At 36.8% G+C, this 11,050-nt stretch overlaps 1 long non-coding RNA gene across 1 annotated transcript; it reads right to left on the minus strand.

Annotated features, from left to right (window-relative positions):
- Nucleotides 1-395: 395 nt before the first annotated feature.
- LOC138361056 (uncharacterized) lies at nt 396-6,666 on the minus strand. Its single transcript, XR_011226769.1, has 3 exons — nt 6,562-6,666; nt 5,756-5,862; nt 396-998 (listed from the first exon to the last, which is right to left on the minus strand). It is a non-coding gene; the product is annotated as an uncharacterized lncRNA (long non-coding RNA).
- Between the last annotated feature and the right edge of the window lie 4,384 nt (nt 6,667-11,050).

Below are 11,050 nucleotides of genomic sequence, written 5' to 3' on the forward strand. Positions count from 1 at the left end.
AGAGAGAGCCAGAGCCAGAGAGAGAGCCAGAGAGAGAGAGAGAGAGAGCCAGAGAGAGAGAGCAAGAGAGCCAGAGAGAGAGAGAGAGCAAGAGAGCCAGAGAGAGAGCAAGAGAGCCAGAGAGAGAGCAAGAGAGCCAGAGAGAGAGCAAGAGAGCCAGAGAGAGAGCAAGAGAGCCAGAGAGAGCAAGAGAGCAAGAGAGAGAGAGAGAGAGAGCCAGAGAGAGAGAGCAAGAGAGCCAGAGAGAGAGCAAGAAAGAGAAAGAAAGAGAAAGAAAGAGAGAGAGAGAGAGAGAGAGAGAGAGAGAGAGAGAGAGAGAGAGAGAGAGAGAGAGAGAGAGAGAGAGAGAGAGAGAGAGAGAGAGAGAGAGAGAGAGAGAGAAGAGAGAGAGAGAGAGAGAGAGAGAGAGAGAGAGAGAGAGAGAGAGAGAGAGAGAGAGAGAGAGAGAGAGAGAGAGAGAGAGAGAGAGAGAGAGAGAGAGAGAGAGAGAGAGAGAGAGAGAGAGAGAGAGAGAAAGAGAGAGACAGACAGACAGAGACAGAAAGACACACACACAACAAAAGAGGAGACAGAACAAAATTAAGACAAGGAGAGAGAAGACAGAACAGAAACAACAGAGAGAGGAGAGAAATGAGAAATCATTGAAGAGAAGGGGAAGAGAAACACAAGATAAGAAAAAGATACAAGAAAAATATACAAAATAAAAATGACATAAATGAATACCACAAATATAAAAAGTAAAGGAAGAGAGAAGCTAGAAGAGACAGGAAACGAGAGGTGTTAGAAGAGAGGAGGAAAGGAGAGATTAAAAGTCAAGAAAAACAGGAGAGAAACGTAAAAGAAATAAAAAAAAGGGACATTTGTGAGGAGAGGAAATAAAGAGACCAGAGAAGACCATATATCAAGAGTGTGAGGATAAAGACTTATATATTTTCTTAGTAGACATCCTCTGGCTCTTGTTGCCCCTCTTGTATACGAATTGTACTTGCAAGCTTTCCCTGAAAAGATATTAACAAAATTAATATTTAATTATTTATTTATATAAATTACACACACACAAACTTTAAATATTATATATATATATATATATATATATATATATATATATATATATATATATATATATATATATATATATATATAATTTCGTAAACCTCACCCTGTAAACATTCATGTTTCTACATGTTAAACAAGCTACGAGGATGAGGGAAGGGGATGTTCCCTCCATGCTGGATATTATATTTACCAGGAAAGAGAAAGATATATTTATCATTCAGTACCTCCCTCCTTTGGTACCTCCCTTTTCCTCCTTTCAGTACCTCCCTCCTTTTACCCAAGTGACATTGTCACTTGGGTAAAAGTGACCATGTCTTTTTGGGAATAAAGTATGCAATGCATTATAATCTGGAAGAAAATGAGCTTGAAGCAGTTGAAAAACCTGACTTGTGGAGAGGTCATTATGGGGAACTCAGATATTTCCTTAAGGAATTTGACAAACACTTGCTGTTAGGACATGAAGTAAATGAGATGTATGTCAAGTTTTGTGAAATATATAATAATGGCACAACAAAATTTATACTAAAGCAGAGATGCAGAACTAGGAAAAAGAGAAAAATTGCCCAAACATACAAGCAATACAAAGATGCGAGAAACAACAATAGCAGTAAGGAGAGGGGCAGAAAGACTATGACTTTCGGTCATATTCAACAACACAAATATACATACACATTATTGGAAAAAATTGGAATTGGAATATTGGAAAAAATAATTAAAACTAAATGGTAGAACACCTGGAGAGAAATGATATAATTTCAGACAGACAGTATGGTTTTCGATTTGGAAGATCCTGTGTATCGAATTTACTCAGTTTCTATGATCGAGCAACAGATATATTACAGGAAAGAGATGGTTGGGTTGACTGCATCTATCTGGACCTAAAAAAGGCATTCGACAGAGTTCCACATAGAGAGGTTGTTCTGGAAACTGGAAAATATTGGAGGGGTGACAGGTAAGCTTCTAACATGGATGAAAAATTTTCTGACTGATAGAAAAATGAGGGCAGTAATCAGAGGCAATGTATCGGACTGGAGAAATGTCACAAGTGGAGTACCACAGGGTTCAGTTCTTGCACCATTGATGTTTATTGTCTACATAAATGATCTACCAGTTGGTATACAGAATTACATGAACATGTTTGCTGATGATGCTAAGATAATAGGAAGGATAAGAAATTTAGATGATTGTCATGCCCTTCAAGAAAACCTGGATAAAATAAGTATATGGAGCACCACTTGGCAAATGGAATTTAATGTTAATAAATGCCATGTTATGGAATGTGGAACAGGAGAACATAGACCCCACACAACCTATACATTATGTGAGAAATCTTTAAAGAATTCTGATAAAGAAAGAGATCTAGGGGTGGTTCTAGATAGAAAACTATCACCTGAGAACCACATAAAGAATATTGTGCGAGGAGCCAATGCTACGCTTCCTAACTTTAGAATTGCGTTTAAATACATGGATGGTGATATACTAAAGAAATTGTTCATGACTTTTGTTACGCCAAAGCTAGAATATGCAGCTGTTGTGTGGTGCCCAACAACAGAAGTTGGCCCATATCTTAAGAAGCACATCAACAAACTGGAAAAGGTGCAAAGACATGCTACTAAGTGGCTCCCAGAACTGAAGGGCAAGAGCTACGAGGAGAGGTTAGAGGCATTAAATATGCCAAAACTAAAAGACAGAAGAAAGAGGTGATATGATCACTACATACAAAATAGTATCAGGAATTGATAAAATCGACAGCGAAGATTTCCTGAGACCTGGAACTTCAAGAACAGGAGGTCATAGATTGAAACTAGCTTAACACAGATGCTAAAGAAATATAAGAAAATTCACTTTCGCAAATAGCGTGGTAGACGGTTGGAACAAGTTAGGTGAGAAGGTGGTGGAGGCCAAGACTGTCAGTAGTTTCAAAGCGTTATATGACAAAGAGTGCTGGGAAGACGGTCTCATCCTGTAACTACACTTAGGTATTTACACACACACACTATATATATATATATATATATATATATATATATATATATATATATATATATATATATATATATATATATATATATATATATATATATATATATATATATATATATATATATATAATATATATATATATATATTATATATATATATATATATAAATATATATATATATATATATATTATATATATATATATAATATATATATATGTCGTACCTAGTAGCCAGAATGCACTTTTCAGCCTACTATGCAAGGCCCGATTTGCCTAATAAGCCAAGTTTTCATTAATTAATATATTTTCTCTATTTTTTTTCTTATGAAATGATAAAGCTATCCATTTCATTATGTATGAGGTCAATTCTTTTTTTATTGGAGTTAAAATTAATATAGATATATGACCGAACCTAACCAACCCTACCTAAACTATCTTTATAGGTTAGGTTAGGTAGCTGAAAATGTTAGGTTAGGTAGTCGAAAAAACATTAATTCATGAAAACTTGGCTTATTAGGCAAATCGGGCCTTGTATAGTAGGCTGAGATGTGCGTTCTGGCTACTAGGTACGACACACACACACACACACACACACACATATATATATATATATATATATATATATATATATATATATATATATATATATAAATATATATATAAATATATATATATATGTCGTACCTAGTAGCCAGAACTCACTTCTCAGCCTACTATGCAAGGCCCGATTTGCCTAATAAGCCAAGTTTTCATGAATTAATTGTTTTTCGACTACCTAACCTACCTAACCTAACCTAACCTAACTTTCTCTACTACCTAACCTAACCTAACCTATAAAGATAGGTTAGGTTAGGTAGGGTTGGTTAGGTTCGGTCATATATCTACGTTAATTTTAACTCCAATAAAAAAACATTGACCTCATACATAATGAAATGGGTAGCTTTATCATTTCATAAGAAAAAAATTATAGAAAATATATTAATTCAGGAAAACTTAGCTTATTAGGCAAATTTGGCCTTGCATAGTAGGCTGAGAAGTGCGTTCTGGCTACTAGGTACGACATATATATATATATATATATATATATATATATATATATATATATATATATATATATATATATATGTCGTACCTAGTAGCCAGAACGCACTTTTTGGACTACTATGCAAGGCCCGATTTGCCTAATAAGCCAAGTTTTCCTGAATTAATGTTTTCTCTAATTTTTTTCTTATGAAATGATAAAGCTACCCATTTTATTATGTATGAGGGAAATTTTTTTTTATTGGAGTTAAAATTAACGTAGATATATGACCGAACCTAACCAACCCTACCTAACCTAACCTAACCTATCTTTATAGGTTAGGTTAGGTTAGGTAGCCGAAAACGTTAGGTTAGGTTAGGTTAGGTAGGTTAGGTAGTCGAAAAAACATTAATTCATGAAAACTAGGCTTATTAGGCAAATCGGGCCTTGCATAGTAAGCTGAGAAGTGCGTTCCGGCTACTAGGTACGACATATATATATATATATATATATATATATATATATATATATATATATATATATATATATATAACTGAAAACTCACACCCCAGAAGTGACTCGAACCCATACTCCCAGGAGCCACGCAACTGGTATGTACAAGACGCCTTAATCCACTTGACCATCACGACCGGACAAAATGAGGTGATAGCCGAGGCTATTTGAACCACCCCACCGCCGGCACTCGGATAGTAATCTTGGGCATAGCATTTTACCAAATCACCTCATTCTTTGGGGCACACGTGAGGAACACAAATGCGAACAAGCCTGAATGGTCCCCAGGACAATATGCAACTGAAAACTCACACCCCAGAAGTGACTCGAACCCATACTCCCAGGAGCCACGCAACTGGTATGTACAAGACGCCTTAATCCACTTGACCATCACGACCGGACAAAATGAGGTGATAGCCGAGGCTATTTGAACCACCCCACCGCCGGCACTCGGATAGTAATCTTGGGCATAGCATTTTACCAAATCACCTCATTCTTTGGGGCACACGTGAGGAACACAAATGCGAACAAGCCTGAATGGTCCCCAGGACAATATGCAACTGAAAACTCACACCCCAGAAGTGACTCGAACCCATACTCCCAGGAGCCACGCAACTGGTATGTACAAGACGCCTTAATCCACTTGACCATCACGACCGGACAAAATGAGGTGATAGCCGAGGCTATTTGAACCACCCCACCGCCGGCACTCGGATAGTAATCTTGGGCATAGCATTTTACCAAATCACCTCATTCTTTGGGGCACACGTGAGGAACACAAATGCGAACAAGCCTGAATGGTCCCCAGGACAATATGCAACTGAAAACTCACACCCCAGAAGTGACTCACGTGTGCCCCAAAGAATGAGGTGATTTGGTAAAATGCTATGCCCAAGATTACTATCCGAGTGCCGGCGGTGGGGTGGTTCAAATAGCCTCGGCTATCACCTCATTTTGTCCGGTCGTGATGGTCAAGTGGATTAAGGCGTCTTGTACATACCAGTTGCGTGGCTCCTGGGAGTATGGGTTCGAGTCACTTCTGGGGTGTGAGTTTTCAGTTGCATATTGTCCTGGGGACCATTCAGGCTTGTTCGCATATATATATATATATATATATATATATATATATATATATATATCGGACAATTAGAAAAAAAAAAATAAAAATTTAAATTATTTTACCTTGTACCTAGATCTACCAGGCCTGTTTGGTCTATGTTTCAGTACTTGAGAAATCTGGAAGGTCACATCCTCCTCCTCAACTTGTGGATGTGCGTTGATAGATGATTCTGTAAAATTAAGTTATTTATATAATAATAAATTCAGTATAACAATAATACTCTGTAAAATTAAAAGTAATTTATACATCAATCAGATAAAACTCTCCAGAGATGGTGATACACAACATATAAAGGACAAGCTTCAGAACAAAATATGCATTTAGGAATAAGGTTTTGTACATGTAGGTAGCACATGAGAAAATATGTGGAAGGTGATCAAGTTTATATTAACATGTTAATGGCTTTGTTAAGGCTTTGCAAGAATGAAAAAATATTAATAATATAATATCACCTACCAATTAATTGTACATCATTTATAAGTCAATTATTTGCATTATTATTATTCAATACTAATGATATAAAAATGCATTTTGTAATCTACTTTATATGCAAGTATTAAGCACAGGATCATGAAATAAACTGCAAAATACTGTAATGGATAAACCAATTAAGTTTACATTTTCCTATAGCTAAGTCAGTCAGTTCTATTAGCAGCAGAGAACAATTATGCCCAACCTCTATTAAATGAAACAATCTTAAGAGCAAGTGATAGAAATATAATCATCATTTATGCTTGGGAAAATATTATGGAATGGTTCCAAATATGAAAAATATTAAGTTTTTTGGTTAAAATTTTTTAACTTAAAATTTAAATTTTTAAGTGAATTTTAAACTTTAAACAAATTATTTAATTTTTTGGTTACTTACTTAAAATAACATTATATAGTTCTTGTTTTTGTAGAAATGCCAATTTCTTCTTTTGCCCTTCCAGACTGTATTGTGACCACAGGTCGTTTGTTCATATCTTCATTATTCTTCGAACCGTGGTTGCACAATCAGACCCACGTACACTGGTTAAAAGCAACACCTAAAAGCAACAACAAAAATGTAGTACACTGACGAATTTTGAATATATATATATATATATATATATATATATATATATATATATATATATATATATATATATATATATATATATATATATATATATATATATATATATATATATATATATATGTCGTACCTAATAGCCAGAACGCACTTCTCAGCCTACTATTCAAGGCCTGATTTGCCTAATAAGCCTAGTTTTCATGAATTAATGTTTTTTCGTCTACCTAACCTACCTAACCTAACCTAACCTAGCTTTTTTTGGCTACCTAACCTAACCTTACCTATAAATATAGGTTAGGTTAGGTTAGGTAGGGTTGGTTAGGTTCGGTCATATATCTACATTAATTTTAACTCCAATAAACAAAAATTGACCTCATACATAGAGAAAAGGGTTGCTTTATCATTTCATAAGAAAAAAATTATAGTAAATATATTAATTCAGGAAAACTTGGCTTATTAGGCAAATCGGGCCTTGAATCCTTGAATAGTAGGTTGAGAAGTGAGTTCTGGCTACTAGGTACGACATATATATATATATATATATATATATATATATATATATATATATATATATATATATATATATATATATGTGTATATATATATATATATATATATATATATATATATATATATATATATATATATATAAATCCCTTAAATCCTCCTTGACTATAAGTGCCATCTATAGATTTCCCAATACCAACATAGCTTCATTCTCAGATAACGTAAGGAATCTAATCATAAATAACAATCTCAACAAAAATCAAACCAACTTAGTGGTTTGTAATGGTGAACAAAACATGCAGATACTGTACTTATATATAACCTGTGAATAGAGTGTAATAACAGCAAAACTATTTGTTTATTGTTTTATGACCATAATAATTAAATCACTAATATGATTCACTAATATATAATCCTAATAATAATCACTAATATATAACCCATTGAGCATGCTGCATCTCTTTCAGTCTCTTTGCAATTTGAACAAGAGGGCTTTTAATTGATCGAACCATATTCTTAAAGTAAAGTAAATGAGATGTATTCCATATTTTGCAAAATATACGATGAAGGCACACAAACATTCATACCAAAACTGAAGGGCAGGATTTATGAGGAGACATTAGAGGCATTAAATATTCCAAAACTAAAAGACAGAAGGAAAAGAGGAGATATGGCTGAAGTATGTTGACCAGACCACACACTAGAAATTGAAGGGACGACGACGTTTCGGTCCGTCCTGGACCATTCTCAAGTCGATTGTGAGAATCGACTTGAGAATGGTCCAGGACGGACCGAAACGTCGTCGTCCCTTCAATTTCTAGTGTGTAGTCTGGTCAACATACCAAATATACTACACATACACAATACTAGGATGCACAATAAACTACCCTACCCAGGCTGAGTATGGTGTGTACAATAAATGATTAGCTAAAAGATAAGAATGAGTTTGTATAAATGGGGTTAAATCAGAGTGGGAAAATGTAAGTGGAGTTCCTCAAAACTCTGTCCTGGGACCTCTGTAATTCATAATATATACAAATAATTTAGACTCAGGTTTGATCAGCAATATTTGAAAATTTCCAGATGATACAAAAGGGATTTTTTTCTGGATTCAGGATTATTTTTTTATGGCTGAAAACATGTTTTCAGCAATAAAAGAAATACAGTATTGCTGGAACAACCGTCGACACCTTCAAGAGAAAACCTGAACATCTTCAAGAAGTGCTGGACAAACAAGGCTGTGGTGGATATGTGGGCCTGAGGGGCCTGTCCAAGCAACAGCCTGTTGGACCAAGCTCTCACATGTCAAGCCTGGCCTTGAAAGGGCTTGGTGAGTAGAACAACTACCAGAACCCTATAATGCATGTATCAAGCAGATAACTAGGTTGTAGAGGATAGATAACATAGTGATTATAAGAAAACTAAAAACTCACTGGAAGCAATATAAATTACAAGAGTTGATACTCAACTTCTTTCCATTGTACCTCCCGTGTGTCAGCTTATCACTCTACTGCTAATATCACGGTATTGCAGAATATCTGTCTCTACATTGCCAAGGTGTCCAGGCAGTGAGCACCACATAATGCAGTGCAGTCCTGTAAGAATAAGCACAGTAAGTATGGGCATGGAGGGGTGCAGCAGTGGCTTGTGAAGGGCTGGAGAGTAAATGGACAAAGCAGACAGATAAGATGGCAATATATAAGGGGAAAAAATTAAAAAGCTAGGATATAAAACTAATTGAGATCAAAAGCATAAATTACTAAAGTAGGGGAAAAAATAACAAATAACTTCATAAAAAAATTATCCAATTGCCAACAGCAACTTGGTAGTACGAATCTAAGTCTAAGAAACAAAAAAAATTTAAATGCTGTTATCTGCAATGAAACAATACATACTATTGCACATACCGAAACATTGATGAATGTAAAAAATAGAGAACTATTTGCTGAATGTCCCATAAATGGATTTAAACTATTTTACACAAAGAGGGGGGAGAAGCCATGTATGTTAGGGAATATTTGAAATGTAGTCTCGAAAAGTACACAACTGTGATAGTAAAATTAGGTCACATGGAGGAGTGGGTCTGTATACTATGGAAGACCTTGTATGCTCGGAGCTCCTTAACGTTACAAATGAGGTGGTAGAGGTATTGGGATTAAAAATAGAGAAAATAAATTTAGTGATTATTCTAATATACAAACCGCCAGATGCAACGGCCGAGGAATTCACAGAACAGATAAACAAAATGGAGAACTCGATACCTCATATTATCTTCCTAGGTGACTTCAACTTGCCTAGTCTAAGATGGAGAATAGCAAACAATAATATTATACCAGGAAATTTATCGAGACCTAACCACTCAGCTTCCTGGCAATATGTTAGTAATGAATAAATATGATATATTTACTTATTATAATGTTGGTGCTGAATGTACAACACGAAAAAACATAATTTTAATCTGAAAAAGTATCTTTTTATAAAGAAATTAGACGAAAATAAAGAGCTGGTGACGCCAAATCAAGTCGACGATCCAAGCGTCGGTTAGGTTAAGTTAGGTCAACCTAACCTAACATATCATATTTATTCATTACTAACGTATTGCCAGGAAGTTTTGTGAAGCTTGTGGTAGCTTGTGGTAATTAAACGGACCCTCATTTTAACAGAAACTTGGCTAAGTAAAGACTATACCCAACTCTACAACTTAGCTGGTTATAAAGGCATTCATAATTGCAGGCCTAGTAAAAAAGGAGGTGTTATACCAAAACAGATGCAGAACTAGGAAACAGGATTTCTTCAACAGAAATTTTGAAATTGTTCACAATTTTTGTTAGACCAAAGTTGGAGTATGCAGCAGTTGTATGGTGCCCGTATCTTAGAAAGCATATCAACAAACTGGAAACAGTGCAGAGACATGCCACTAAGTGGCATTAACTAAATGCCATTAAATATGCCAAATATACTACATAAATATACATACTACACATGCACAATAATTGTCCAGGGCCATCAACACACCTCCAGGGCCACCAACACACCTCCAGGGCCACCAACACACCTCCAGGGCCATCAACACACCTCCAGCTAGGGCCACCAACACACCTCCAGGGCCATCAACACGCCTCCAGGGCCATCAACACAACACCACCATCAACACACCTCCAGCCAGGGCCACCAACACACCTCCAGGGCCACCAACACACCCTACGGCTCCCTCACCAGGAAAGGGTGGAAGGACACATGTGGTGGGGTCAAGAGACTGGGTCACCAGTGTGCCAATAAGTGCTTGAAAAAGATAAGTTGAGTCCAGTCCTGTGGTGACTGGACCATTGTGAGTATCGTGTTGAGAGCACCACACCCAGTGAGCCAGGACACATTCACCAGTGTTTAGTGACAAAAAGGAAATTATCCAAGTGTTACGTGCCACATCAACCCTCCCCTCACCCCCTGAGTGTAGTTCCTCCCCCCACCCCCTGAGTGTAGTGCCCCCCCCCACCCCCTGAGTGTAGTGTCTCCCACTCGACCACTCCACCTGTGTAGTGTCTCCCCCCCCCCTTCCGTGTGGTGCAGTGTCTTCCGCTCCCCCGCCCCCACCTCCCACGATCAGGTGGTCGCGCCTTCCCTCCCCGGCCCCCCTCCCAGACCGGGCCAGCGCGCAGCCTCCCAACCCCCACCCACCACCTCCACGAGCCCACCCACCCCAGACATCTGCCCAGACATGACGCATAGTATAGGGGACAACCTCGTCCCCCCCAGCCAGGAGGGAGAGACAAATACTCCAGTGCAAGGTGACATTCAC

The sequence above is a fragment of the Procambarus clarkii genome, unplaced genomic scaffold (assembly GCF_040958095.1).
Source record: "Procambarus clarkii isolate CNS0578487 unplaced genomic scaffold, FALCON_Pclarkii_2.0 HiC_scaffold_157, whole genome shotgun sequence".
NCBI lineage: Eukaryota > Metazoa > Arthropoda > Malacostraca > Decapoda > Cambaridae > Procambarus > Procambarus clarkii.